The 7,500-nt window shown below is 47.4% G+C and overlaps 1 protein-coding gene across 14 annotated transcripts in view; it reads right to left on the bottom strand.

Moving 5' to 3' along the window:
* Positions 1–7,500, bottom strand: part of LOC123520151 (neuroglian-like) — a 183,676-nt gene that overhangs the window by 103,112 nt on the left and 73,064 nt on the right. The window contains exon 1 of one of the 14 annotated variants that reach the window (XM_045282100.1): positions 2,341–2,460. The exons of the other annotated variants lie outside the window; for them this stretch is intronic. The gene's annotated coding sequence lies outside the window, so the exon portion shown is untranslated. Of the gene's footprint in view, positions 1–2,340; positions 2,461–7,500 lie in introns of those variants that run through there. 14 annotated transcript variants of the gene reach the window in all.

Raw genomic sequence — 7,500 nt, 5'->3', positions numbered from 1 at the left:
TCGGGTAGGACTGAGACCACAACACACTCCACACACCGGGAAAGCGAGACCACAACCCCTCGAGTTACATCCCGTACCTATTTACTACTAGGTGAACAGGGGCCACACATTAAGAGACTTGCCCATTTGCCTCGCCGCTTTCCGGGACTCAAACCCGGACCCTCTCGGTTGTGAGCCGAGCGTGCTAATCACTACACTACGCCGTGTGTGTGTGTGTGTGTGTGTGTGTGTGTGTGTGTGTGTGTGTGTGTGTGTGTGTGTGAGATTGTCAGGCGGTGCTTGCTTGTATCTGCCTGTGAGGTAGCGCTAGTGGTTATTTTTAAAAGTAGTCCTCATGGTGGTGGTGGTGGTGGTGGTGGTGGTGGTGGCGGTGGTTGAAGCATAAAGCTGAGATTATCGCGGTGGTAATGGTGGTGATTCTCGTTTCATAATAAGGCGATAGCAGTGGCAGTGGTGTTAATGTTGGTGTTGGTGGTGGCGGTGAAGGTGGTGGGAAGTATCGTCGGGGCACAAGCCCCCTCTCTGCCCCATCGCCAACTTCCTACATGCCGGGCTATACAAGGCTGCCCCAACACGCTCCCCATCCTCCTTCCCCTCCTCCCTCTCTCTCTCTCTCTTCTCTCTTTCCTGAAATACTGCCAAGCTGCCGGGCCGTGCCCACTCGCGCCCGCCACAGCTCATCCACCCTCAACCTTGGACTGGCGTGCCTTGCCATACCTATCCGTGGCAAGCCATGCCATCTGTGCCCAGATATGACAAATCGCACTAAGTCATGTCTAGCCGCGCCAGCCGTACCCTGTCACCCCTTGGTGTGGCCAAACATCAAGCCATATCAATTCACGCCTTGCTGTGCCTATCCATGCTTAACTACGTCCTTCCACAGCAGCCGCGGCAGGCAGTACTCGCCAAGCTGGGCCGCGCTCAGGCGTGACAAGCGTCTTCAGCTGGCCGCGTCAACGCCAACGGATGGTCACACCAGCCATCTAAATTCATTGTGCATTCCTCGCCGCGGCGCGCCTCAAGCAGCGTGAAGGACGGAGGAGGAATACATAGGAGAGACAAGTGACAGGAGGCCTTGTGACCTATGGCGAGGTCACTAGCTTACTAACTGCAATTAAAATAAACTATAAAGTAGGAGGCAAAGGTAGAACAGATGAAGTTCCCCCCCACCCACTACTCTCCCCGTCGCTACCACCAGGAGGAAAGAAAAAGAACGAAAAAAATAAAAACCCATTTGCTGAGAGTAACTAACAATCGGGGAAACTTATCCAGGAAAGATGAAAAAAATGAGAAAAAGAAGGAGGAGGAGGAGGAGGAGGAGGAGGAGGAGGAGGAGGAGGAGGAGGAGGAGGAGGAGGAGGATTTGGTGATGTGATACAGAGTGGCGGTGATACAGGTGGTGGAGGAGGTGGAGTGTGGGTGAGGGCAGTCTCCACAACACGCGTAGATTCCCAAGTGGCGGTGGGACGCGAGGCCGTCACGTATCAAGCATGTGAGAGGCTGGGACGTGACGTGTGGCGGGGAGAGGGGGAGGGGAGAGGAGAGGGAAGATGAGAGACGGATGTAAGTCCCGGTATGATAAAGTTAAATAAAGATACGCGACATAAACATGTGTGTGACGTGAATATACTGTGAGTGTTGGAGGAGGAGGAGGAGGAGGAGGAGGAGGAGGAGGAGGAGGAGGAGGAGGAGGAGGAGGAGGAGGAGGAGGAGGAGGAAGCGCAGAGGTGAGGGGAAGAGAGATGATGTGTGGTAGGAAATGATGATGTGAGGGGAGGAGTGAGAGGAAATGGCTGATGCTCTGAGGGGAAAGCAGTAAGAATTGAGGAATGTGTGTGTGTGTGTGTGTGTGTGTGTGTGTGTGTGTGTGTGTGTGTGTGTGTGTGTGTGTGTGTGTGTGTGTGTGTGTGTGTGTGAGAGAGAGAGAGAGAGAGAGAGAGAGAGAGAGAGAGAGAGAGAGAGAGAGAGAGAGAGAGAGAGAGAGAGAGAGAGAGAGAGAGAGAGAGAGAGAGAGAGAGAGAGAGAGAGAGAGAGAGAGTCTAGAGAAACAGCCATATGATACATCAGAAATAAGAAAATAGGAAGACAAAAAAAAGGAAAACAAGAAAAACAAAATACCAAAAGAAAAAAACAGAAGAGAGAGAGAGAGAGAGAGAGAGAGAGAGAGAGAGAGAGAGAGAGAGAGAGAGAGAGAGAGAGAGAGAGAGAGAGAGAGAGAGAGAGAGAGAGAGAGAGAGAGAGAGAGAGAGAGAGAGAGAGAGAGAGAGAGAGAGAGAGAGAGAGAGTAAGGGAAGGTGAGGGGAGAAGTGAGAGGTGGTAATGAGGGAGAGTTTACCTTACCTGGTGTGTTGCCACTGCCGCAGAGACGCCAGCACCACCACACACTACACCAAACCACAGACTGAACTGCTGACTGGGAGGGAGGGAGAGAGGGAGAGGGAGAGGGAGAGGGAGAGAAAGGGGGGGGGTTAGTGGGAGAGAGATTGGAGGGGGAAGAAGGACGAAGAGGAGAATGAGGGAGATAGCTTGGGCAGAGAGGGGAAGGGGAAGAGGGGAAAAGGGAAGGGAGAGGGGGGGGTGTTGAAAGAAAGAGGGAATAAGGATGGAGAAAAGGAGAAAAAGATAATGGAGGTAAATAGAATAAAAATGCGATGACGAGGAAAAGAATCTGCGAGAAGGAGGGAGGGAGGATGAGAGACAGGGAAGAAGGGAAGGAGGGTGAGAGAGGGAGAGGAGAGGAGGAGGAGGAGGAGGAGGAGGAGGAGGAGGAGGAGGAGGAGGAGGAGGAGGAGGAGGAGGAGGAGGAGAAAGAGGAAAATAGAATGAAAAATCAAGGGCAAGGTAACAGGATACTAGAAGAAGAAGAAGAGGAGAAGAAGAAGAAGAAGAGAGAGAGAGAGAGAGAGAGAGAGAGAGAGAGAGAGAGAGAGAGAGAGAGAGAGAGAGAGAGAGAGAGAGAGAGAGAGAGAGAAAGGCACCTGTTGTTACACGATTAACTAGTGCGTATATTTAGTCACTTATTCCTTAACAGGTGCATGGCGGAGTAGTAGTAGTAGTAGTAGTAGCAGTAGTAGCAGTAGTAGTAGTGGTGGTGGTGGTGGTGGTAGTAGTAGTAGTAGTAGTAGTAGTAGTAGTAGTAGTAGTAGTAGTAGTAGTAGTAGTAGTAACAACAATAGTGGTAGTGGTAGTGGTGGTGGTGGTGACCAAGATAGTTTTCCCTACCACCTCGCCAACAATCCCATTCCCCCTTCCCCCTTCCCTGCCCTCCCCCTTCCCCAACCCCCATCTACCCCCTTCTCTTCCATTCTTTACTTCCAGATAAATTTAACTTCATTTTGGTTGTTGTCTCAAGGATGTGGGTGGCGGGCGGGAGGGGCGGGAAAGGGATGGAGGAGGTAGAAGAGAGAGGGATGGGGAGGGTAGATTAGGCAGGGTGGGCGGGCGTTAGCGTGAGAGTGTTGCTTAGTAATACGAGGGTGAAGGTAAGGAAAACCATTAGTAGATGCCTCCCTCCCCTCCCCTTCCCTCCACCTTCTCCCTCCTGTCAGCCGTCACGCCCTCACACAAATGACTCACCAGCGAGACACGAGAAATAAAGGACAACAGGCTCTTTATCTCAGTCTGCCTTAAAGAAAGTACTCCGTTTTCTTCTGGTTACACGTTTTCGTTGGACCTATTGTTGTTTTTGTCGCGTTTTCTGTGTGTGTGTGTGTGTGTGTGTGTGTGTGTGTGTGTGTGTGTGTGTGTGTGTGTGTGTGTGTGTTTCGTCTGATATTCTGATTCGCTTTCAAGATTTCAGTGTAACGATTTTCTATTTAATCTTTTCTTTTTATCTATTTTTGGAGGATTTTCGTTTTGTTTTGCTTCATTTCGTTCATTGTAATGTCTCCATAACTGTTCAATTTCCATTATTTGATATCATGCTTCGTTCGGGGCAAAAAAAAAAAAAAAAAAAAACGAAGTAATTTTCTATTTAGTTATTTTTTTTTCTGATATAATTTTCTATATTTGTTTTGTTTCAATTCCATTCACGCAACATTTCCAAAACAAAGTATATTGTATTTTTCCCATTACGTTTTTTTTTTTTCAATTATTATTTTTTTCCTTTTATCTTTAATTTCATTCAGTGTAATCATATTTATAGAACTCTTATGTAAAAACCATCATACAATTCCCAACACAACGGCAAGAAAGAAAAGAAAAAGAAAAAGAACTTAAATACTACTCATCTCTCTCCCTCCCCTTCCCCATTCCCTTCCCCATTCCCTTCACACTCCTTCATCCACAACCCCTCTCCCCCTAAACCTTCCTCTCCTCCTTCCCTTCTACCCATTTCCCCTGCCCCTTCCTCTTTTTCACACTTTCCTACCCCTTCCTTTCTCCTCCATCCACACCCTCTCGCTCTCCATCACTCCCCTTCTTCATCGCCTCCCCTACCGCTTCCTTATTCCCCCTACACTTTCCTACTCCTTCCTCTTCTTCCCTCTTTCCCTCCTCAACCCACACCCTCTCTCCCACCCTTACCTCTCCCTTCTCCCTATCCATCACTCCCCTTCCTCATCCACTTCTGTACCCCTTCCTTATCCCCCTACACTGCGTACAGGAATGCGTACCAAAGTAATGAAGTAAGAACAGTCGTGGGTGGGTGGGTGGGTGTTTGAGGTCGGGTGGGTGGGCAATAGGTAAGTCACTTTTACGCCCGTGCCCCGCCCATTACGAGTCCCCAGGTGGCGGTGGTAGTAAATTGGTGGTTTTTATTGCAGGGTTACAGAACGCACGGGGCGACCTCCGCTTGTTAATGTTGTGCCGATTCACTATTTCACTGTTTTTATTCCATTCCATTCCATCTTCATTTCCTTCGCTTCATTTAGTGTTCCCTACCGCCCTATCTCTTTCTTTCTGTCTGTCTGTTTGTCTTTGTATGTCTGTGTGTGTCTGTCTGTCTGTCTGTCTGTCTGTCTGTCTGTCTCTCTCTCTCTCTCTCTCTCTCTCTCTCTCTCTCTAAATTTATCGATTTGTCACTAATTTTAAGCTTTCTATCATTTCTTCTTCTTACTTCCTCCTCCTCCTCCTCCTCCTCCTCCTCCTCCTCCTCCTCCTCCTCCTCCTCTTCCTCTTCCTCCTCCTTCTTCTATCTCCCGACTACCTCATCTTTTCTTTTCTTTTTCTTCGTCCTCCTTTTCCTTCTTCTTTATCTCTCCTCTTCCTCCTCCTTCAAAACCCACCGTCCCTCCGCCTAGCACACACAAAACACGGCAAGTCCTTCTCCCACGGCCTTTCACAACAGGGCCTCACGTTGCAGCTAAAGATAAACCACAACAAGAGGACCTTCACACGATGCTTTCCCATCCTTTACCGTGGCAAGTCCATTCTGTTCTACGCATGCTCTTCTTCCTTTTCCTCCTACTCCTAAGAGCCTCCTGACGCGGCCACATACTCTCCTTCTGCAGGATTACTCTCCTAACAAGTTGATCCGCCCGAAAGTTAATCAGGATCAGTTTCACGACCCGTTCCTCTCCATCCGCCTCAGTCACGGCTCAAGGGCGGGTTAATTTCGCCCCGAGGAGACCCAACAGCTGGCACTCTATTACCGCTGCCCCTTCCACCCCCCCCCCCCTGCAGCCACCACGGCATCCAAAATACCAGCGACCGCGTGCTGGCTGCGGGGCCCAAGTCAGCGTGGTGGTTCGCCCCCTGACGTGAGTAATGGGTCTGCTGCAGTGGAGTGGATCGCTGTAATGGGTAGCTTTGCGTTGTGAGCGGCATTGTTTTGGTGCATTGAGGGAGGAGGAGGAGGAGTGGTGAAGTGTTGTCTGCGCTGCTAATATCAATCCCTGTGTTTAGTGCTTCCTCTCATTCCTGAATTACGTGTTGGAATCTATATTGTGTCTGTAGTTTTGAGTTGTTAGTGGCGTTGCGTCACTAAAGATGTGGGGGGTTTGTCTGCCTTGTTAGTGTTTTCAATTGCCAGTATTCAAAAACGCCTTCTCTCACTACGACAATTTTCCAAGGCCACAGAGACAGCTAGCCGGGTTTTTAAGACAGTTTCTTCTTTTAATAAACTTGAAATTTTGCTAATCCATCACCAGAACCATGAAAATACTCTTAAAAACACGAGTATCTTCAATTAGAGCCTTCGGAAAGCAGTGATGGTGAGAGAACAAAGCGTTTCCCAATATGGACCACAAATGTGTCACCCAATGATCTGCTGGGGAGCCATAGTGTATAGTGTACAGGGTCTACAGTGGGTTGTCATGGAGCAGCAGCAGGGAAGCGTTGCCTTCACCACTCACTTCCTCACTTCCATCTCAGTGTGTTCAGCGTTTTCTCTCTTTCTTAAGTCCTCTGATCTGCTGAAAACTTATCAATAGTCAGGTTTTGTAAGACTGTCAGTGCTTCAGGGACTCAAGGTTTTCAAGAGTATTCTCGTGTTTCTTGCGTTCCCTCTGATCAGTGAAGAATCTGTCAGTTATTAGGCTTTGTAAGACTGTCAGCGATTCAAAGACTTGGGAGTGAGGCAAAACAGAATACAATGCAAGACAATGAAAACAGTATTCTCAAAAGTCTATCGTCCTCCCTCGATAGCTAATCACATCCTACAGTGGACGTTGTTAGTTTTTTTTTTATGGTATTTTGGTGTTACTGGCTGCTTACGAAAGGTTCTACATCCTCAAGGAGAGAAAAAGTACACTTGAGACACGACTAATCTGTGTGACATTGAATACCACGGTCAGTGAAAGGCCAACGGCGTTTAAGAATACTTGCTCTAAATTTGCACGACACAGATTTGTAAACCTTGAGAGAAAAAAGACACCAGTCAAATGATGAGAGACGCAGACCCGCCAGTAAAGTGTAGCACATTTCACATGACTGTTTACTGATTCACTTGACAGGCTACGATGCAAGTGACTGGGTATTTTCTCAAGGTATTTTTGTGTCTCTAGCCAATGTTTACGAGGAATTCTGAGCCATTAATATGAAAAAATACCCACAAGAACCTGACTAATTATCTCTTTGGCCTTTGAAAACACTCCTAATGGAAAGCCGAAGCATTTAATAAGAGGCCTTGCTTTAAATTTACACTTCAATGATTTATAAAGCTCCAGGAAATGTGAAAGATGAAAATTCGTGACAAGAAAAACAAGAGCAGCAAATTTAACATAATGGTTACAAATTTGATTATTCATTCACTTTATTTCAGGCGCTAAAGAGTCTGCTGGCCAAGAAGGAAAATTAATAAAAAAGAAAGAAAAAAAGAAAAGAAAAGATCAGATATAATGCAGCTTCATCCCTATTTCAAATGCTAAAGACTCTACTGGCCATGGAGAAAAATGAATGAAAAGAAAGAAAAAAAGGAAGGAAGGAAGGAAGGAAGGAAGGAAGGAAGGAAGGAAGAAAGAAAGAAAGAAAGAAAGAAAGAAAGAAAGAAAGCAAGAAAGAAAGAAAGAAAGAAAGAAAGAAAGAAAGAAAGGAAGGAAGGAAGGAAGGAAGGAAGGAAGG

The sequence above is a fragment of the Portunus trituberculatus genome, chromosome 46 (assembly GCF_017591435.1).
Source record: "Portunus trituberculatus isolate SZX2019 chromosome 46, ASM1759143v1, whole genome shotgun sequence".
In the NCBI taxonomy this organism is placed as follows: Eukaryota; Metazoa; Arthropoda; class Malacostraca; order Decapoda; family Portunidae; genus Portunus; species Portunus trituberculatus.
This window is presented reverse-complemented; position numbering and strand designations above follow the sequence as displayed.